The sequence below is a fragment of the Lathamus discolor genome, chromosome Z (genome assembly GCF_037157495.1).
Source record: "Lathamus discolor isolate bLatDis1 chromosome Z, bLatDis1.hap1, whole genome shotgun sequence".
In the NCBI taxonomy this organism is placed as follows: domain Eukaryota; kingdom Metazoa; phylum Chordata; class Aves; order Psittaciformes; family Psittacidae; genus Lathamus; species Lathamus discolor.
The window spans coordinates 67,585,068-67,608,591 of record NC_088909.1 but is presented as its reverse complement, the minus strand read 5'-3'; the positions used below and the strand labels follow the sequence as shown (position 1 = coordinate 67,608,591).

Genomic DNA, 23,524 nt, shown 5'->3' with positions numbered 1-23,524 from the left:
TACCCTCATAATTTGTACTATTTCCTATGATTAATAAGCAGAATTGAACCATGAGATTGATATTAATTAAAATACAGTGCAAACGATTTTCCTTTACTTCCTTCCAAGTGCTTGCTTACTGCCCTCTTGTGGTAGTATGAACATTGTCAGCATTTTATTGAGAGATGGCCTCTGTCAAGAGCGCCTTTGCAGTTTTCTGCAGAGTGACAAAACACTTAATGTGCAGACAGTAGGTCCCAGAAAGGAAGTCTATGTGCCTCTGAAATACGAATATTGAACCGTAATGTTTAAATCTCTATATTTGTTACTTATCCACAAGATACTACCAAGAAAGCAGAGCAAAGAATGTGCTACCTGGATATCACTTTTGTTGTTACTTCTCATCTTGTGAAATGTATAAACTAAAAGACTTTTAAGTAATCACACCAAGCCTACATCAACAAAGCTAAAACAAAACAAAACTGCTAAAACCATGTAAAGGTTTCAATGCACTCAATATTAAGCCAAGAAGGTATTAAAGTGTAGTTATAATCTATAACAGTTCACTTTGCAGAAATAAATAATTTTTGTCAACACTGAGTGACATAATGTCACTATTACACAATGCAATTTATCATTTTAAAAACCAAATGGAAAAAAAGATTGCTTTTATGCATTTAAACTGGGATCCTGGAAAACTGAAGACTGACAGAGGAAGAACACACTGCATAAAAGGTCAAACTCTGTTCTTAGACCCTGATCAGTGGTTAGATTGCTGGGACAGATCTCCCATTAACGACTGAATTGCTGGCTCAATATCTAGTTATATTGCTGTATTTCAAAGTACAATCTGTCCAGGTTTTTCAGATCCTGTTGTTCAGGATTAATTACATGGACATTGTTAACAGAGGTTCAGCTGTGAAGGTCTAACTTAGGCATTTTTTCAGCTCTGGTAATTTTAACTTTACATGATTCAGTTCAGAATTTCTAGGTAATCTCAAATGTTTATCAGCACAACTGAAAGTATTTTCTTGCACAAAGGCACAGAAGAAAGAGTGGTTGGCTTTTCCAGCTTTATTGGCAGTGTGAGGAAGGTCTGACCTGAAATTCAGGTAGTGAGATGTACTATAGAGCATTATGCAGCAATGCAGAACAAAAGAATCTTTTTGTGTAACGTCTGAAAAATATGGCCAAACAAATGAGCCTGAGTGACTGTTTATATGGTTTTCCCCTGTTCTTTACCATAAATATTCTGTTCCACACCAAAAGTACAGGCAAGAAAAGCCCAACAAAACAAACATTTAAAATTACTGATAACCATTGGTGGCCTTCTATGACAGGGTTACAGAATTAGTGGATAAGGGAAGAGCAACTGATGTCATTTACCTGGACTTGTGCAAAGTATTTGACAGTGTCCCACACAACATCCTTGTCTGTAAACTGGAGAGACACGCATTTGACAGATGGACCACTTCGTGGATTGTCTGGATGGCTGCAAGCAAAGAGATACAGTCAACAGCAAAATGTCCAAGAGGAGGCTGGTGACAAGTGGTGCTCCTCAGGGGCTGGTGTGAGGACAGGCACTGTTCAGTATCTTTGCTGGCGATATGGACAATGGAATCGAGTACACCCTCAGCAAGTTTGCAAATGACACCAAGCTGTGTGGTGCAGTCAACATGCTGGAGGGAAGGGATGCCATCCAGAAGGACCCTGACACACAAGAGAGGCTGCCCTCTGCAAACCTCATGAGGCTCAACAAGGCCAGGTGCAAAGTCCTGCACCTGGGTCAGGGCAATCCCAGGCACAGCTACAGGTTGGGCAGAGGAGATTCAGAGCAGCCCTGCAGAGAAGGACTTAGGGGTGTTGGTTGATGAGAAGCTCAACACAAGCCAGCTTCAGTGTGCGCTCGCAGCCCAGAAAGCGAACCGTGTCCTGGGCTGCATCAAAAGGAGCGTGACCAGCAGGTCAAGGGAGATGATTCTCCCCCTGTACTCTGCTCTTGTGTGAACTCACCTACAGTGCTACGTTCAGCTCTGGGGCCCTCAACACAAGGGGGACATGGACCTGCTTGAGTGAGTCCAGAAGCAACTTGACTCCCCCAGTTCTTCTGGCCCTAGAAACAACTTATAAAACTTAGCCAGCTGTCGAAGCTAGCATCTGAAGTAATGATGGGGTGAGGCTTGTGGAGTCCACAACACTGAACAGAAATTTTGTGGTGGAAGAGGTATTAAAGAATGCTCATGGTGGATTCAGCATTGACTGGAGAGAGCAAAAAGGGGTGCCAGCCCACTACCTCAAAATATAGACACATCGTCATTTTTCCAGTGCACGCTGACTCCACAGGGGATATTTGGCTGTTACATCACCCACCTCAGCAAAATACATCACTTTCGTTGACATGTTTTCAAGGGCTTCTCCAACCCTTCTTTTTAAAGAGCAAACATGCATTTTTAGACTAGGAAAGATCAGAAGTGCTGTGGCACTGAAGTATGTCTTCCACTAGGGCCACTTGCTGCCACTGTGTGAGTGGGGCCAGGGCAGTGCAATTGCAGAGGTGACACTGGAGCATGGGAGAAGCCTGTACATGCATGCACACAGAGAGACGCAGACAAACACTTCTAGTGGGGCTTCTGCAACTGGCAGCCAAGTAATTTTTCTGGGTTGATGAGAACTAGACCTCTGTGATGCCTGCCTGGCCACAGGGCATCTGGAAGCTCATGAAAACAGCATTATGTTGCAAAAAAGGTGAAGGAAGCCTGATCTCTGATCTCAGATGAGAGACAGAAAGTGATGAGCAGAGTGTGGCTCAGATGAGGGCAGCTGTCAGCTGGATTCAGTGGGAAATCTGGAAAGGAGTGTAAGTGAAAACAGCTAGCATGATGAACTATCCTCATGAACGCTGAAAAAGAAAAAGAAGTCCTTTCAGACACCACGACTCAGTAACATACAGATAACAGTAACAAACAGATATTGGTACGATCAGCAGATGACTGCTCCCTTCATGCACCTGCCAAGAAGATGTCTTGAAGATGTCCCTGCTCATCGCAGGAGGGTTGGAGCAGATGAATTTTGAAAGTCCTTTCCTACCAAAACTATTCTATGACTCTATGATTATGATAAGAATATCCTTTTAATATGTGGGAAGAATTAAGACTACATTGATTAAGACAGTTCTGTTAAGTTCTGACAGTTCTGTTAAGACAGAACAGTGTTCATGCCGAGGATAAGGGTATTGTACAGCACTGTACCAGCAGAAACAAACAGCAAAGATATTTGGAACTGCATTCACCATGGCAAGATGACTTTAGGAATAACCTTTCATGTTAATCCCATCTGCTGCCTAAACTACCCTTGCAGACCAGAAGTTAGCTCTTTCCCTGAAGAAAGTGGTATCTCATGTCTTTATTTCACCCTCTTCAGCAACTGCTCACACATACAAAAAGCCTGAAGCTAGGGCTGGCCTAAGATCTAGGGCACATCAACATGCCCCAACTCATAGAACATTGTCTATCCCTTTTTAGAATAGAAGTAGCTGAGAAAACTCACTGCAAACTGCAGCTAGGTGACCATTTCCTGGGCGTGTTACAGATTACAAATTTTTCTATTTTATTTCTATATTTTTATTTCTATTTTTTTTAATTTCTATTTTATTATTTCTATTTTATTACAAATTTTTCTATTTTCACCCAGGCCAAAACCAAGATAAAAAAATCAGAGCAGGGAGATAAAATTTCACACTCACAGCTTCCAACAAATGGGATGATGCTGGTAGAGATGATGATACCAGTTCAAGCACCTAACTCATACACATCTGTATTATTCGAGACTATGCTTCACACTTCACATACATTTTACTAGTGACAGAAAGAGTAACAACAGTTGAATCATTCAGTATGGTGCAAAAGATGTATTCTCTATTTTTTTTCCGCTTTCTTCTGTAATATTTCTCGAGGATTATGAACTATGAGGTGTAGTTTCCTTGCCTGAAACCTCTCCTGAATGGGTACAAAGTAATGAAATAAAAATTCACTGTATTCTGAACAAGGAGGCTTTTCGACAGTGTTGTTAGGAGAGCATAATTACAGGCCAGTAGGGCTAAAAACTTGAAGTTCAAGTTTCTCATGCTTGCAGACAAAGAACCATGTGGAAGTTCAAATCAATAAATGGCTCTGAAATGTAATTTATTTTATTGGCAGAGTTCTTTGTAATTAATTAAGGTTAAGAATTTATTTGTGAAATTGCTTATAAATTCATCTGGTTGATTCTCTGTTTTGCACCCATTTTCACTGATACGCTGTGTATGACTTCTGGTAAGAGGAAAGTCCAGTTTGCAGCATGCTGCAGCAGGCACGTTACAGAGTAATGGTGGAGAAAATCTTCAGCATTTTAAGTAGAGGCCATAATAAAGATGTACCTTTTTTTGTACGCAAGGCTGGAGTGGATGCATTGAAACAGCAGTCAAAGCTCTGTCTTGCCAGGAAGTGCTTGATCTGTTTTCTTAGAAGCACCACAGAAAACCTGAAGGAGAAGTCACACATTTCACCAATGAAGTGAGATAAATAGCGGGTGACAACTTACAAAACCAAGCAAGAGAACAAACAGGGTCTAGTAAAGCTGTTGCTTTAGAAGTACTCAGGTTTGACACTTATGAGCAGGCTGGAGCAAACTGACGCTAAAGGTTTGTCGAACAGATTTGAATATTTGAATCGTACCTCCACTTAAGTTGCATGTTTGTGTATGTGAATGAGAACAGAAGTCCTACACCTCTGTTTTCACCGTGTGGAAAGCCATTAGTACAGAATACAGTAGAGCATGCTGAGTAAGACGAGCAGATATCCAGCACTTATAGATAGCATTGATCCTCTCTAAATGTTGTATCTTTTTACAAAGATGAGATGGTACTTTCCAGGTGACAAATTAAAACTGTGAGAGGTCTTATAACAGTAAGCCCATGCATGACGAAGGATAGCAAACCCAAGGATCAAGTGGCTGAGGTATGTTCCACTTTTCAAAGGACTGTGGGTTTTGCATATGTGTGTGTGCATTACCATGCAGAAATATATATGTATTGAGTTTAGACCTGCTAGGTTTAGTCTTGTTAGCAGCATGGAACTCTGCATGAGCTAATTAACAGTGATTTCCAGGCTACTGGAGAAATAATCTCAATACCTCATTTCTTTCCAGGAGGAAACTGGCAAGATACAAAGTTGTGAGCACCATCTTCCAAACCGAGGAAGAGAAAAGCTGTGTGCTAAGAAAGTTTAATCCTTTGCCTGGCCTTTCAGAGAAAAGCAATGTCAGATTTGCCTCATTCACAGGATAGGCTGTGAAGATAATCAGTTAGTAAAACACTCTGATATCCTAGCACAGACTATGACATAGAATTTCAAGCTACTTATTTTTCTCCTCCTAAAATAAATTGTAGTAATCAATGTTTTTCTTTTTCCAGGCCCCATAGCCAATGCTAGCTTGATCTGGCCCAGTTTAGCAGTAGCACCGAGATCATCAGTATGTCTCTTTTGATGGCAGTTAATTTGGAGCAGAGTTCTGAATGGAAGGGCAGGCTTCCTGTGCCGAGTAAGCCTGGCAGCATTGGTGTCCTGGGTTGATTTTACAGTGGTGAGGCTGAGACATAGTTATACAAATCACTGCCAAAAGTACAACAGTGGAGAATGAAAACACCACTCTTGACAGCTCAAATAGACAACTAAGGTTTTTATAAGGGATGTCTGTCCAAGTGCAAAACACACTGCCACCTAGAACAATAGAATGGCACTTGGGAAAAGCCAACCATCCAAAATCACAGTATGTGTACTCAGAGAGGTTTCACTGCCTAAAACCCTATGCTTGTCTGAACGGCTGTGAGCAACACCGCCAGAGAGGGAAAAAGCAAAAGCTGAGCAAAAGTTTCCAGCATCCTGTCTCTACGGAAAAGCTAGAAATACAGTGATCAGGGACAAAAAGGGTTTTTAATGTTGCAGACATCAAGGCGATCTCTTTCCTGCTGTTTAAACCCTGCTTAGTTCAGGAAAACAGGATTTTCATCATGAGAAAATCAGCATTAAGTGATGTCGGGAAAAATCTGGTGTTTAGTCATTGACACTTCGTTTGAAAAAAAGCCACTTGCTTTCCTGTCAACTTTTCAGTGCAGTACTAAAGCTCCGCCATCAGATGGCAATGCTTATTTATGCCAAACTACTGCAAAACTAGAGTCTGGCAGCTCTCCGGAGGCAGAGGCAGGTCTGGGGAGCCTCTTGCGTCTCTCCCTTCAGAAGAGGTTTCGAAGCTCTTAGCATTGATGGCGAGCAAGTGAGCGGAGGGGCTGTCTCTATTCTATATCTGTAGAGAAGAGATAGACGCTGTTTTTCAAACCCACTCCTAATCAGAATTATAATTTAAGTACCACTGAAAACAGTGTATTCACTACCATGAGGTCTCTGCTCCTGCTCATTGTATGTTCCTCATGCTCCCACAGCTGTGTCAGTCCTCACGGTCTGGCTCCTTCCAGGCAATTTCCAATGGTGAATGAAGTTGGATTAGCAGTTCAGGATTAGACCTTCCACATTTGATATCCCTAAGTACTGTTGTTGTGATGGCTGTATTTTTTTTTTTTGGTAGTATAGTTATTGTTTGCTAAGAAGGGCATAATTTTGTAGCAATGGAAGTGATTATTAGCATTCTACAGACTGAGAGTAAAAACACAGCCCTTGCCTTACACAGTCCACAGTTTGAGAATAAGAGAAAACAGACAAAAAGAGGCATATGAGGATGTGTCTGATTTTGCAGAGGAGATGCTGCAATGCTTGTATGAACAAAAGATCCATTGCCAGTGAAAACCTTACTGCCAGTTATTCACCTTTTCCTCTTTGCATTCTGCAAACTACATGTCATTCTGCGAGCGGCATTTTGCTAGTGTCTGCTAAATATATCACCTTCAAAGGAAAAAAAACGAGAACTGTAAAAAAAAAAAACAAAAAACACCTGTAAGAATAACATATTTTGAGTTGGAAGAGATAATTTTCAATGCTCTAATTGGGTGAGGCTGCCAAGTGCCACATCCTTAACTCTTCCAGCTTACATAAAAAAAGAGATGTCAAAGTGTCCTTGCACATTCAGTATTTCCTTCTGTTTGTAAGCCCAGATAACATTCAGCCATTTATAGGCTGAATATCAAATCCAATTAAATAGGCCCCATGTGTGTTTTGTGACGTGAGCTCCTTATGAGACAGCAGGCATCAAAACATCCAGCCCTCAGCTTCCACTGTGTCTTAATTACGGAGGATGAGCAAGCACTGCCCAACCAGGCACAGCTGGAAGTTGATTTAGCTTATTTTTATAGAGGGAAAAAGACACTAATTTTTATATCGCCTGATAGGATTTCTCTTTCATGCTACAGATGCAGGCCAAAGTAGAGGATTTTACATGTACTTTATTTGGCGCAGAGATAAGAGCTACATAGTGCTCAAAGTGAACTGCTCTAGAGTAGCAGTCTCCAAACTTTTTTTCATAGAGTCATAGAATCATATAATCATATGATTTGGGTTGGAAAGGACCTTAAGATCACCTAGTTCCAGCCCCTCTGCTGTGGGCAGGGACACCTCACACTAAACCATGTCACCCAAGCCCCATCCAACCTGACTTTGTGAATACTTCCAGGGATGGAGCATTCACAGCTTCCTTGGGCAACCTGTTCCAGTGCCTCACCATGCTCACAGTAAAGAACTTCTTCCTGATATCTAACCTAAACTTTTCCTGTTTAAGTTTAAAATCATTACATCTTGTCCTATCACTACAGTCCCTAATGAAGAGTCCTTCCCCAGCATCCTTGTAGGCCCCCTTCAGATACTGGAAGGCTGCTATGAGGTCTCCACGCAGCCTTCTCTTCTCCAGGCTGAACAGGCAGAACTGGTATAAGACATAACAATACTCCCATTTCAGGTTTTAACAGTCTTAAGGCTTTGCAGAACAAACCAAGGCTACTCAAGCAGCCCTTCTCTTTCCAGGAACAGCCCCAGTTTGTCAGCATTCATCTGAAGCTTTTTGGACTACAGTACTGAAAGCAGCTTGAAGGCTGGAGCAAGCATCAAATCTTAAGCCAAATCTCCACCCAGCCAAGATAGTGCCTAGATCATATCGTAGCTGTTAGGCTTGTAACCCAAATCTGACATTTATGCAGTGTTAAGTGATCTCTCTAGACAGAAGCATAAAGGATTGCCATCTGGGCCCTATTATCACCAATCTTACATTACCCTTGGGACCCTCTGACAGACGCTGGACTATCTATAGTTAACCATTCCCCCTGGGCCCCAAATTTAGATTAAAAGTTAAATTTAGCCAGCTCCTTATTTACCCTAGCAGCCACTTCTGCCTTTGCCTAGTTTGTCGGCCTTCTTTATGACAAGCCTTAATCTTGAACCTAATCTCAGTTTTAGCCACAGCCTATTAAAGACTTGAAGCCTAGACCCACTAACCACATGGTAGGTCTTATCATGGCATAATGTGCCCATCTGCTCTCAGCCTTAGACCCAGCTTCTCACAAGGCCAAAACTTCAACCGATATTAATCATAGTCTCAGGCATTCAATGACTGCTGCCAAATGGAAATCCAAACGAAGTCACCCCTAAACCAGGATCAAGCGGCCCTTTGTTTACTAGGCTATAACTGAGCTGCGCAGGTCATGTATTAGCTCTATTCCAAATCCCAGACTTTGCCTTGTGGTTGCTACTATCCCCTAAACTATTCTAAGCACTGCATCATCTGCAAAGTGCAGAGCTGTTCTTAGCTAACCAGATCATTCCTGACTGATCCTAAACACAATCCACTGTTTAGCACTCTCCTGAATCTTGGACACTGCTGGCTGCACGCAGGACTGCAATCTAGCCCAGCAGTCCCTGCTGCTGTCAGCAGTAACTGTAGCTCATTGGCCGACCACGAATACCCTAACCCCAGCCACAGTTCTAACTTCAGAGGTTGAACGTACCTGTTTCACAGCCTCTCCTTCAGAAGCAGGCAGCTTCAGTGTTCATACACTGAGATGTGGATTTGGGCTGTCATCACACTGTTCGCAGCATAAGTCCTTAGGTCTGCTGATGCCACCACGGAGTGCTGCACATACACTGCACGGGTGTGCAGTATATTTTTAGCAGCTTATCCCTCTCCTTCAGTCTTACACTTTTGCATGGCCCATGTATATTTTCAAGCATGTGGCCACCTTATTCCAGGTATCTTCTAAATTTGCAGAAGCCATGTGCTACTGCATAAATTCAGACTTCCAAAAGAATGTAAAAAATGGTTATAAGAGTTGCAAAAAGTTTAAAAATGTGTCTGGGCATAAGGAGTGACTTCCCTGAAGTCTGCACAGAGCTTAAAATTGTGATAGTTTGAGGCTTGGAATAGGTTTAAACAGTGTTTCTAAATCTTGCACTAAACAGCATGTGTTAGCTGAAGGAATGTAAACACCATTATAGGACGTGATAGATTGACTTTGGCAAACCCTGCTATAGCAGTTTATAGGGTCATTGGCCCTTGCTGTTTCCCTTCCCCTTCTGCCTGAGGTTAAAGTCCCCCAAGCAGCCCAAGCTGAAGCTGTCATGTGGCTGCACCTCTGTACAACTCCAGCTCACTTTGTCATCCCTCAAAGGTTTGAATTCAGCTCCCTTGGAGGACAGCAGATCATGTTAAACCCCAGGTTTTATAGAGGAGGGCAAGATATAAACCTGAGCAAAGAACTATCCTCTACAGAAAGTTCATAGGCAACTCTTGAATGCATTTATATAGTGGGTTAGTAGGAGTTTAGCCTAATTACTTAAGATCATATGGACTAAGCCTAATTTTTCTGGTATAGGATTGCATGAATCACACTTGAAGCTAAAAGGCCGAATGGCATTAAATGACAGATAAACTTCTTGGCCTCCTGCACTCTTCTTAAAGACAAAAGATGAAAACAAGCTATAGACTGCAGTAGCAACGGAAAACTCCACTGAGTGCTTTTTTGACAACATTCCTTTCTATGAATGCTTAATGATATGTTTGAAGTAAAATCCCCATGTTTTAACATTTATTTTTCTCTAATTTAGCTTTTTCTTGTCTACAATCCAAAGCAAGCAGTTTTGGACGTGAAAAAGGACTGTGCTGTTTCACATTGTTTTTCCACAATAATCTCTTCATTTTCAGCTACTAACATGCATTTAATTCACTTTTAAATATTAACATTAGTGCCAGAGAATGTAAGTTCAGTACACAAAGGCTTGTCTGAATAAGTACAAAATTTCTGACTGGGTATAAGCTATGGTTATTTTGTTTCATATAAGTGAATTTTGCTGCAGGTATACCCTGCTGATAGAGATTATACCCTCTGCTGGAAGTTAAATCAGCTTGTCAGCAAATTTGCGTTTCCTGATTTTACATTAATTACTCAAACATTTAGCAAGTGTATTCTTGCTTCCCACTGAATTCCTTTTGTTTGAATGCTTTTTAGAAAAGCTTTGCTATCTAAAACAGCTTGGGGAATGTGCAGCATTACAGAGCTCTTCTTAATGAAAAGATACATACGGGAATCTAAAGGGAAAACTGAAACTCCGGTGTTTCAAATTCTAATGCCAGTTTTGCTGCTGGTCTCATGGAGACAAAATAAGAACAGTCTCACAAAGATGAGCGAGTGCTAAATGGACAAAACTGTGGCAGGAGAATACAGCATTTCTACACAACATCATGCACATTTCTTCAGCCTGTGTTCCCCAAGCTACTGATCTTCAGACTCCAGTCACAACTGCTCTTTCCTTCTTGAAACTGCATGGAATGGTTCATAGGGACAGGCAGAATTTGAATAACACAGTACTGACAAGCTGGCCCAGCATCACAACAGCGAAAAGGCAAATAGTTTGTTGCCTGATGGTCTGAAGAAAAAAGACTTATGAAGGCAAAGCTTGTTTCTGTATAAGATGGACAGTGTTTGAAACCAGAACATAATTCAGTTGGGAATATCACTCTCACTGCATGTCAAGCCACCTCTGTACTAGTGTTAATTCAAAAATCTGATTTTTGATAATTGCTTTGAAATGTAACTGTTTTCTAGATCTGAGTTTTGACTGCAGGAAAACATACACTGTAACCTTTGGGATGATTGTCACTAATTTTCTGAAATGAGCTTCAGTGTGCGGCTGGTGGAATAGCACTTGTGTGATATATACTCCCTCCTCCTTCTCTGCCAAGACAATCTGGTAGACTACTGTCTTTGCCTTTGACATGCTGTCATTTTGTATGGTCAGTGAAGAGTTGCTGTTAAATTTGCCTCAGATGATGACTATCTTAGAAACTGTCACCACTGTTCAGTTTTTACTTTGGGTTCTGTTTTAGATGGTGTTTGTGTTTTCGCTTACACTGCCAGCCCTGCAAGCTCAGTCTGCTGCCTAAGATGGGTTCTTACTGTGATTGCTTCACTGCTAATGCGGAAGACTCCACAGCTCAGTCTTTGTCTACACCTCTGTAAACTGGGGAAACAAGATGGAATGCTTGGTCTTCCCCTCAGGTCTCAACCTGCTCTGTAGGTTTAAGAGTAAGAAGCTGGGAAAGGTCAATTTACCTACAAAAGTAAGCAGGTGGACTCCTACTGGAAAAAGGGGAGTAAAACCTTGGCCAAATGAATGGTTACGGCTTTCACATTTTTGTTTTTCTGGAACTTGTAATTCTGTTTTCAGTCTGTTAATTTCAGTCTGTGCAACCAAATAAAAGCAGAAGACTACTGGAAATACTAATTGCTTTGAAAAAACAGTGTAGAGTTACAGTCAGGATAAATGTTCTTTAGTGAACAAGCAGAGTACAGGCTACCTGGTGGCTACAATCAACACATGAACTAAGGTAAATAGTGGCATATATTAAGTTATACCACCCTATACAAACTTCAGGATGAACATGAAATAGAAAATAATAAGCTTTTATGTAAAGCTATGGGCTTTGAAATGAGGTAGTATAATGCTTAATAAATCAAGGACTCATAGTTAACGATGAATACGAGTGGTTTAAGTACCAGGATATTGGAATGAATTAGTGGCCAAGTATCCACAAATATTATGCTGTTGTTCTGTATGCAGTGATAGAGAAAACAGTAAATTATCAGCATAAAGCTCCACACACTACAGTAACTGAGAAGCCAAAGACCACTTCATGATTGACTGCTAGGAATACCCCCTGACCAGCCAATTTCACATTTATTCTTTCAGTGGAATTAAAAATGAAGAATAATGGAAACAACACTTCGGCAAAACATGCCAATCAGCTACATTATTACAAATTTCCTTTATTCTTACACAATTATAGCAGTTGAAAGGTCAGGATATGAAATGCCAAGAACATCCCCATGGCTGATACATTAGTCATGGGAATGCATAACAAGGACTACATGGGCAGTCATAAAATTTTTAAAGAGCTACAGGAAATCTCTCTGTAAATACTACCTTCTTCTTTACAGTAAAGCAGTTCAGTGAAATAGAAGCGGGTCAGTCATCTCCAGTGAGGAACTCATTCAGGCCATAATAGTACACATTATTTTAATCCCTTTCTTTCAATGCCTTTTGCCTTCCCAGGGGTATTTCTGAAAGAAAAACTCATGAGGGTTAAAAATTTATACTGTCAACCATTAACTATGTTTTGTTCACATCAGCTTTGTCCACTGAAGGAGTAATTTAATTATTTTCTCGTTGAAACATTTAACCGCAGTTTTCTGGCACAGCTGCTTAATATGACAGTTTGACATTGTTCAGAGGCTTTTTGCTAAAACTCGGTTCTGCCTCTTCTGCAGTTGATCAATACTTACATGCTAAGCAAGAGGAGTAGTTCCTATATGGCATGAAATGGAGAAATGAAAACTAAGAGAAAAAAAATCATTATTTTCTCCCTGAATTATAATCAGCAGAGATCTCGCATGCAAACTGACAATCCCATTTACAAGAATAATCAAAGGATTAAGTCATGTTTGTCCACTGAAAAAGTGCTTTTAAGCTTCACCTGCTTTGTGGTTAAATTTTCAAGAATAAATATGAATGTAATTCCAAAAAACTGTTGCCTGCTTTTACTTCTTCTTTCCAATTAGAAAAATAGAAATGCATATCACGAAGGCCATATCCACAAGAATTGATTTTTATACAGAAGTTCAATACAAATTCTGTCAGCGTGGCTATGCACTGACCTAAAAACCCAACCACTTCTGTATCAGATTATGGGCCCTGGGTATAAATAAAAATCCAGGGTAAAGTAGCTCCCTGGCTAGAAGTTAGTACTGGAAGAATTCTATCTGCATGATCAAATTCAGTTTCCTCATAGCTACACATCACAAATAACAGTTACCAATTGCAGAACCATCTACAAAGAGCTGTTCTGACACCAACCTACACCACGCATTCATTTCTAGCTTTGAGTGTTCAACAGAAAGATGATGTTGGTATTGGCACAGATGGTTATCCACACCTGGAAGTGTTCAAGAACAGGTTGGATGGATCTTTGAGTAACCTGGTGTAGTGGAAGGTGCCCCACCTCCCTTTCACAGCAGTGCTTTGCTCTGGGAAGGAGACAGCAGTGTGCAAACCAGCTCCGGGGATGTGACAGAGGTGTTGCAAGAGTATTTAGTAAGCAAACTGTTTACTACCTCAGGAAACATCATAATTTCACCCCATTCCGAAGCAGGCACTCAATTCCCTAGGCTTGGTGAAAAAACAGATTCAGCTCATGAATCACAAAAGGTATTTTACTGACTCAAGAATATCAAAGTGATAGCTCAGTAACTCCAAATAATTATTTTGTTCAGCCTTAGCTCCTCCTGTTGGATGGCCAGTTAGCCCTCAGTTAGCCCTCAAGAGACAAGGAGTACAGAGTATCCTTATTCTCAGTCCAAGTCTAAAATCCACAGTCTCTACCAGCTTTTTTGTGCAATTAGAGCAGAAAATTTGGCTAACCTTGCTAATACCTTCTTCCACCCCTTGGGTAGCTTCCCTGTCACCCTCTCTGTTCCTGTGCTGCTTGTACCTTCCTTCAAATTCCCATCCCATTAAAATCAAAAGAAGGCTATGAAAGCAAACACATCAGGAGAGCTCTTTACAGCTTTTCAGTGACTTTTTCTTCTTTCCATAGGGGAGGAAAGACCAGGCCTCCAAAAATCCACTTCTGAATTCAAAGTGTTGCTCAGTTCTAAAAGACATCCTTTTTGTGGTAGAGAAACACAAGGGTGCTCATCAGAGAGATATGAACTGAAACACAGAAGGAAATCCAAGAAATATTATGGGGGACTTTATAAAACTCAGTTTTGAGTTTTGTCTGCAGGCAGCAAGTTTTTAAACCTTTTTTTTTTTTTTTTGTAAAAAAATCATACCTGTTAATGAAGGAGTTGTCCCACACACATCTGTGGTTGCTTATTTTATAAAAAAACCACAGTGTACAGAAAAGATAAAGGGAAGGAGGAAATGAGGAGATTATCAGTGTCTTTGTTTATGGAAAAAGAACATGAAAAAGTGAATATATAATATGGGAACAAAGCATCAGCAAATACTTTAGCTTTGAATTACTATGGCAAGCATTTATTTTGTGGATATTTCTGTGTTGTGGCGGAGATGGGTGATCCCATGCCAAACTAATGGTACAATAACGAGTTCTCAGGATGTAGCAGTCATTATTAAGATAACATAACTAAGATAACATAAGGGCAACAGAACAAATTCACCAGAGATGTAAGCAGACATTCAGAGCTGTAAATCTCAGTTTTCCACAGCTGTGCCTTGCTGTATCAGGACTTAATTTTGACACAACCAAGTGATTATAGTTATTGCTGGAATAAATACGCAGAAAATTCGCATAAGCTAAACTTGAGTTTGAAGCTTTGTTCTTTTATCTTTTTACAATACCTGCAGTACAATACCACTGCTTTAGTGCAAAATATACTTTAACTTGTTTATATCTTTACTCCTATAGCATTTGTCACCTTTTGTCTCCTTGAAAGGTAAACATCTAGAGACATCTGGAAAGCATTGTCATTCCACCGTCTGAATCTCTGAATGCCGCTGAGATATAAACATTTAATAATAAATAAGAAGTTACAGAGTCGCCATGATCGCTATTGCCTATTTCCAGCAGCTATCATGGGATCTGTAGCTACTGATGTGTACCCAGGACACAGTATTGTCTGTAGCCTTGTGCAGATTGTTATTCAAGCTAGCGGTCAACTAAAGCATCAGAGATTAAGGTAATTTCCTCTCTCAATGATAGTCTTTTGAGTATGATAGTTATCTCATGATTAGTTAGCACGACCTTTATTGTATGGTTCTAATACTTTAAGGCAATGCTGTAAAAAGCTTGAATTATTTTAGGATTTATATACTTTAAGTTTTACTTGATTATATATAACATAAATACACACGCTATAAATTTAAAAGCACTGTTGTGTGTGTAATATAAACATGGTTTCTGTAAGTATCATAGAATCACAGAATCTTAGAATACCTAGGATAAGTAGGGGATTAACTTTAAATTAAAGAAGGATGGGAAATTAATTTAGCAGATATTATGATATAATGAAAGACAGAGGCTATGCCAGTGAAATTATGATTAGTATATGAAAATTAAACCGTGACTGACCTACACAGTGGTCTCCAGTAAATTAAATTATCAGCACTGATGGGCTTCATTGTATATTTTATTAATATCAAATTAAACCTTACCTTCATATCAAATGAAATCTTGCCTTTTGTCTTTTTATTAGATTTTTTTTTTTCTAGATTCTGGGGAAGTTCAGTTTCATAAAATAAAAACTACCTGATTACTCTGCCAGTTTCAAGTCAAAATACTAGTCCTTATTTTAATACCAGCATAGATTTGCATTGTGTTTACATTTGTTATGGTTAACTGCAGAAGAAAAAAGTGCCATAAACTTTGAGGTCATGCAGCCGCATAAGCCATGATACCAGTGTAAGCTTTTATTTGGTAGGTTATGCACTTTTGTCTTTAGTCCTGCATTTTATCCACTGACTGCTTAATGTAAAACACGGAAACAGCCTTGAATGCAGGAAAAGAGGGAACTGAAGACTCCCTTTTACAAAGCAAATATCCTGCCTGTAAGCAGGCCTACAGCTTGGAAGCCTTCAAGTAAGACTGAGTCTTCACGTTCGCTGTTTTGAATTTGCTTAGAGTCAGGATCTCTGCCTGAGTTCCCTTTATAATATGTTGACTCCAAAGGATACTGTGCAAAGATCCTCAAGCTACTAACACATGACCTAACGTCTCTGTCTTTCTATACAATCTTAAGTATATAGCAAGGTCAGCATCTCTAACCCTGTACAGTGTATTGTGCTGTAAACACATAGCTTAAAAAAAAAATCTTTACTGAATTTTGCTTGCATTTCCTTAATTGCAAAAACTCAACAACTTATCAAGATTCATTTTCTCAAGGATTTAACATCCCCAGAGATGCAAAGATAGCCCCCTTCTTTCCCACACTGAAGGTTTTTCACAAGATGCTATTGATCACGGCTGCAAAACTGAACATATTCAACTGTGTATTTAGCTGTGATCTAGAAATATTTCTGTGATGTCATTTCCTAATGCCAAGCTTTAGAATTGACTCATCATTGCCACATAGTGAGCTAAGTCACCTCTTCCTGATTCCAGCATGATTCGATGGCACAAACTGGCAGCAACAAACCACTTACTCAGAGAAGATGAGTCTGTCTTCCCAATACCTCTCCTCACTCACATCATCCCCCAAAAGCAGAAAGTTCTCTTACAAACTCTAACAAGTGAAACATTTCTCATTAGTAAAGTACCTATGAAAAATACGAAATTCACATGGACCGTTTTCACATGTATTCAGATCATAAGAAAGAAAAAAACAAAAACCCTCTTACACAGCTGCATCTACTGTATTCCAGTCAAACATGACTGCACCAATTTACTTAAGGCGAGCAGAGGTGTTCCAGGAATTTCCCAAACCATCCCAGATTCCCTATAAAATATGCTTGTGTAGCCTGCGTCACTGAATGAATCCTTAAAATGTAGCTTATAGGAATAACAGAAAATTTCCCCCAGGCTAACCTTATATAGCTGGGACTCCTCACCTGGGGGCACAGGGTCTTGTGTGCCACCTATAAAGCTGGTCCCCACCCTACACAAGCAGCGAAGTCCAATGGGAAATATCTACTGTCCTTGAGAAGTGAGTAAACCAGGTCCTCTGTCAAAAAGGCAAATTGTCAAATTTTGTTGAAAGAGTATCATAGACTAAAAAAAGCCAGTGTATCAAACAGATTTACCGAATAACACTCACTTTCCAGTCTTCTTTTTGGTACGACTATTGAAAGCTTGAACTCTTGCAGTATCACCATAATCATACATATGCCCTAGCCATGCTTTTCTCCCATGCATATGCCAAAACAGTCTCAGGAACACTACCAGGAGCCCCATGACCGAAGAATTTTTTTCTCCTGATCCTCAGAAACGAACTGGCTTCCCTGGTGATACTTCTAGGTATCTTTGCAACCACTGTCACACAGCCTTGGTGGCAAACATACATTCCACCTGCAGAGTAAATAAGAAGACAGAATTCTCTGTTAATGTACATCACTTTTTACCTACCAAAATTTTCAGTATCCAAATTACTGCCAGCCTATACTTTCATGTGATGCACAGTCTCTTCTCAATTGTGAACACAAGAGAGGCTGTGAATTGCATGTTATTTTGGGGTCAGAGATCCAGGTATTTTGTCTGCCCCATCAAACTTACCACAGAAACTCAGTATCAAAGAACATCTCTCCAAACTTGCAACATATAAAAAATGGATGATATTACTCTTATATCTATTACATGTATGGTCTAACATTACAAACAAATGCATTTGGTTTTGGTGTATTACTTTTCTGTATATTATGAATACATCTTTAATTCATTGATCAGTTGAGGAAAATTATCTTTCAACATTTACAGCTGCTAGCAGTAGGGGTTAGAATCATGTAGGTCACTGAAGGCACATAACGTGTATTATTATGGAATTTTGTGCTGAGCAATATGTCGTTTTCTGGAAGCTGCAATGTATAGTTTTTGGAAAAAGTATAATTTTATTGCTCTAGCGAATACAATGATTAGTACACAACCTGAACACCTTTTCAAGTAATTGTTTTTTATGTTACATATATCCACACAGTGCAATTTTTTGTTTTGAAATACTTTGGCTAGTGTCATGCAGAAGACTCAGGTTAAATATTAATTAAACCTCCTTGCACTCAAGTGCATAATTTACTAGAGGCATATTAAATTAGAACAAACTTACTCGAGTCCTATGAAAGCAATACTGAATTTTGCTCTTTAATATAGGTGCTTTCAGGTTTCACATACAAACACTGGTGCTGACACAATGGATTGAGTGGCCAGAACAGGCACAGGGTGTGATGGAGATCCACCAAACACTCCGTCAACCTCACCAAACACACTCTTCCAAGTGTAATGAAAGGATATTCACGAACAGTTGATCCAAAATGCCACTTTGAGTTCAAAAAGGCCACAGCCTTATTTTGATGAAAAATACACACATATTCCCCTAAGGCTGGCACAGTGGTTTTTATATGTCACCCATCACCCTGATACCTCAACACCTCTAAAACCTTTTGAAATAGAAATTTTATCTCTACTACATCTACTCTCTCCCCTTCCAAAACATGAAGTAGCTTGACTAGTGAGAATAAACAGTTTGACTAGTTCGCACTCAGTTTGTAAGTGTGGGAAATGTGGTGAACCTGATGAAGAAAGCATAATCAAAAAATTACACTTGGATTTTAAATTAAATCTAAATGCAATCACCTTGATTTTGAAATAAAATCGCCTTTTATGATATTCTTAGTCCAGTTCTGAATTCTTGGTTTCCAGATTCAGTAACTGGAGGGCAGTTCAAAATGGGGGAAATGACTGTCACACTTACATGCTAAGTTACCTTACATTCGATTTCCATCAGTGCCCTTTCAGATAGGTGTGTATATCACCTAAATACTGAGATTGCGCTTACTGGCCTAAGAAAGACAAGAGTTTTACATAAATCTTTCTGGCAAGCTCTTCCGCTTACGTCTTCACCATCTCTGTGTAAGGTTTTTTATGGATTTTTAATCAAATGATGCAGGGAGCTGAAATTCATGCAACTGCAGATGTGATAACTTCATCTTCTTTCTTGTTGGTGTTGTCTGGAAAAATTGCACAGGCTGCAGGAAAAGATTTCAGTGTATTCCTGTGGATTCTTGTGGATGTGATGCATGCAGGCGATGATATGCAGAAGTGCAGCTGGACTTTGCCAGCTTTCTTCACCTACTTGCTTAGAAAACATGCTGCATGCTCAAGAGGGCTCTAGGTAATGAGTGAAGCTCATTTCAGCACTGAGTAACCCATATATTTCAGGACTGCAAACTGCATTTCTTTCTGACACACATGGAGCTGGAGGTGTTACAGCATCACAGGCCATTCCCTGCAGCCATTCTCCTCCAGTTATGTGTCAGATGCTTTCCAGCCTATCTGTCAGATTATAAAATACTCTCAAGACCCTCATTTGTTTGTATTTAATCCTGTCTTTCAGTATTTCTTGTGCTCCTGAACCTTTTCTTTCATTTTGCTAGTGGCAAGCCACCATGTTATTAACAGTCATAGGCCTGCAGAAAAATATTAAATTATGCATATGTTTACTAACATCCTTTGTTTACATTACATTTGGCAATCAGAATGAACAGAAGTTTTTTTATGATGACTCACTCCATTCAACTTCCTTTTGGAGGTTCACAATGAGCTAAGCATAATGAGCATAATGGAACCCACACTCTTAGGGACAACAAGTAATTTTCTTGTCTTGGTTGAGAAAGCTTTCCTGAAAGCAATCTTTTCAGAACCTTTATCCCATATTTGAACGACAGTATCAGGACTTTATCAGGTCAAACTGGTATCAAAGCATGAGGCCAAACTGAGAGAACCATTGTTGTTCTTTTGGAGTGGTTATTTTTCTGCACTGGATGAAAAGAATCACTGCAGCTGAAATAACACACTGGATAAAACAAATGATCCTTTTAGGAAAACATAGATTAAATTAGATGGCAACACTCCTGGTGTGAGAGTAAAGCTATATAAGAACATTCATATCTAGCAATTATATTGATAACTAATTCTTACAAGTGATGAGCTGGTAGCAAAAGCCACTGAATACACATAAAATTTGACCCTAATATCAGGTGTCCCTATTTATCTTTGCATTTGCTTCCAAAAGGTAACTTCATGTAAGAGTTGTCTTCAGAAATCCAAAAGTGGAAATGCTCTATGTGTCTAGCTAAGATAAAACACAGCATCTGAGGATAGTGGCTCCAGCCATTAGCTGCAGAAGCAACTAAAGTAGAAATTACTTCTTTGGAGAGGATGAAGCTTAGCCACAGCAGGGCCACCCCATCACTCTGATCTGTGTGGGGAAAAGCTCCAGGTTAATGTCAAGCAGCATACAAGGTGGTACATCTGTTAACTCTTTTTCCTAATGAATGTGTGGCACTGGCAAAAAAAATCCAGCAAGCTAAGAACTTGCTGGTGAAAGCGCCTGTGAAAATCATAAAAATAAATTTAAAAGTCTGAGTTATGCAAGCTTCCCAGGCTTTTAAATTCAGTTTCATGATACCTGCTTTTATGCCACCTCCTCCACTATGCTTCCTTACTCACCCTCTCTTTTGTTTCCTTTTATAGCATTTATAAACATTTATGACATTACCTACACACCAGCACCACTAGAGTGGAGGTGTGTGAGATCCTTGCTGTCACCACACCATTCATGCTGCCTCTCTGTTACACCCTTTTCCCCTATCCTGTGTGTCTCTCATTTCTTCAGAAGATAACTCTTCGGGATACAGGATGCCTCTTCCTCTGTGTTGATACAACTTTTGGTTCAACTGGGTTTTAGGCACTATTGTCACAAACATAATCATTAGCAGTGAAAGGCAAGCCATAAATTCAAAGGAGTTTGAAAGAAGCCAACATCCAGCTTCAAATTATGCCCAAAATTTTGTACATGCTCAATCAAATGAATCATCAAATACAACCTTCAACTAACATTAACATGCAAGTAGGCATGAAAATGTCATTTAAGCTACTGAGTCCAATGTTTGTGAGTTTCCAAAACCTTAACATTTCTGTGCAATTGTGTTTTGAAGTCCCATGTACCTGAATTTTTGCAAGGAAATCTGTAAGACATGTTCAAGTAGGTTTACCTAGCAAATGAGGCAGCAGTCCTTACAATGAAACACACAGGCTAGGTCTGGAACCAGTGCTTTACGGCTGACTGTGAGGTGAAGACTAAACTAATTCATCTGGCATTGAAGCAATATAAAGCAGATACATTGCTTTCAGGGTCCAAAATTCACCGCTGCACTGTTTTGTGAATATATGCCCACATTTTCTGTTAGCAGGCATTAACAAAACAAAACCAAATCCTTCCACTCAGAAGGATTCTCACATAACATTCCTAAATTTCCTGCCTAGCATACCCTGTCCAGGAGGTCTTCACTATAGAGAACCTATTTCCCTATAATCCAAGGATAATAGCATCTGGTTGGGGTGAGAGAGCTTTGTTTGCATATTTCCCTGGTTAGCCAGGATCTGAATCCAACTTTTCCCCTCCCTTGAAAATGCCCTAGAAAATGCAATTGGGAGTTGCAGGAGAGACCCTCCCAATTTCCCCTCTCAGGTTTTTTCCACTTTGCATAAATAATGAAATGCACATGGGGCTAAGGAGAAGGTGCCTTTGCCAAGATGTGGTTAAGATGCTCACATTGGAAAGCCAGGTCTGAATCCCTATTCTAATGAATATTCAACTACCCTTCCGATACCAGACAAGCTGCAGAGGCCTTTCCATTCCCTCCTCCCCCACTCCTTATGCTAGCCTTGTCACAGAGCCTGGGCACGTGTGGATTGAGAACGTAGATAAGTGGTCAGATTTACGAAACTAAATACCACAAAGCCAAACTAATTATTCCACAGACCTTTCTCAGTCCTGATTTCAGCAGCCAGTGGCCTGCTTACCATTCCTAGGCAGCTGCACAACTGGTTCGGTGCTAGCAACCAGTGCTTGGGCATTTTTAGCAGCTATGCCTTTTGCTAATAGAATTAACAGGACAATTTGCCACAGAGAAGCAACCTTGGCATGCCTGGGAGCCAGGTCAGGGTGTGCCAGCAGCTCATCATCAGGAAGGCTCAAAGAACTTAACCATTCACTGCCCACCAAAGTGACAGGATAAAGTACCTAGTTAAACCTGTGATGTAAAATATAAATGTTTTACTTACCCCTTAAGCTAAGGTCAGTGGGTACTGGCTGCCTTTCACAGCAGCGATAGGGCCCCAACCACAGAGTGAAGAAGACTAACTGCTTCTCCATCCTGTGAGCTTAACTTGCCTGCAAAGACTGGCATAAGCAGCCAAGCAGCGCCACCAGTTACCTTGGAAGGCCAGTTCCTGCTCCTTTCCTTCACCCCTCACTCCCTGTGTGACCAAAATCCATGCAAACACTTCTCCAACTGGAATGTCAGGTTAGAAAGCCAACATTACTGCCTATCATGCATGCAAAGAGAGTTTACAGTTATATACCTGTATGAAGCCTTGGGTGGGATGGTTTAGTGTGAGGTGTCCCTGCCTATGGCAGGGGGGTTGGAACTAGATGATCTTGAGGTCCATTCCAACCCTAACTATTCTATGATTCTATGATAATATACATATTTGTTATAACTGCATGAAGTGCCCACCCAAGTCTCGTTACTCACGCATATGGTAATTTGGGTGGGTAAAGCTGTGGCACAGGCTCTGTGAATTTGAGGAGTGGTCTCTGGGGGTCACAGTGGTTGTCTGGGGAGAAACAGTCCCACTCATTTTACCATTTTATGGAAATCTGTTAGTTAAGGGCATTGGAATATGTGCTTAGTCTCTCCAACTAACTACATATTCTTGTTTGGGCTTATTCATGACCCTGAGAGGCTCCCCCACCTGATTTCTTTTGCAGCTGTATACCTGTTTCTCAGGCCTTAGCAACAAGAGGAAGGCCTGTATTGATCTAAGGGATGGCATCCGGTCCTTTTGTTGCAAGCCTTCCTTCTCTCGACAACCCCTGTAGCCTTACCCATGACTATGTCTCCATATACACTGAAATACTGCATTAAGTCGGTTATCACCTGGAAGTAGAAAATTCAACATTCGGCTTGCACTTTGAGGCCAGGTCTACTGGTGGCAGCGGTTACCCAGCCGTGCCACGCACCGTACGCGGCCCGCCCGCTGAACCCGACACCGACACCGGGAACGCCAGCAGCTCGCCGCACGCTGACGGACGAAATAGGCGAGCAGGGGAGGGGCCGGGCCGATGAGGTCATCAAACGGCGCCCGTGGCCGGCTGGATTGAGGCTGGGGGTGTCCGGTAGGTAGAGCCGCGGTTATGGTGGTTGGGCGGTGGCGGCTGGTCTGTAACGGGAGGGTGTCGGTAGCGACCGGTCGTCTCGCTGAGCCCTCCTCTGCTCTCTCACTCCCT

The 23,524-nt window shown here is 40.6% G+C and overlaps 1 protein-coding gene and 1 long non-coding RNA gene across 8 annotated transcripts in view; one reads left to right on the top strand and one right to left on the bottom strand.

Moving 5' to 3' along the window:
* Window positions 1-12,259: 12,259 nt before the first annotated feature.
* Window positions 12,260-23,346, bottom strand: LOC136004796 (uncharacterized). Of its 3 annotated transcripts, XR_010608597.1 has the most exons (4): window positions 23,175-23,346; window positions 17,279-17,529; window positions 17,073-17,185; window positions 12,260-12,568 (listed from the first exon to the last, which is right to left on the bottom strand). It is a non-coding gene; the product is annotated as an uncharacterized LOC136004796 (long non-coding RNA). The 3 variants fall into 3 exon arrangements; XR_010608595.1 differs by having other exon boundaries at window positions 17,073-17,529; XR_010608596.1 differs by lacking the exon at window positions 17,073-17,185.
* The window catches only part of AOPEP (aminopeptidase O (putative)), a 197,469-nt gene continuing 197,117 nt past the window's right edge, over window positions 23,173-23,524 (top strand). For all 5 annotated transcript variants that reach the window (XM_065661655.1, XM_065661654.1, XM_065661651.1 and 2 more), the window contains exon 1: window positions 23,173-23,413. The gene's annotated coding sequence lies outside the window, so the exon portion shown is untranslated. The remainder of the gene's footprint in view (window positions 23,414-23,524) is intronic.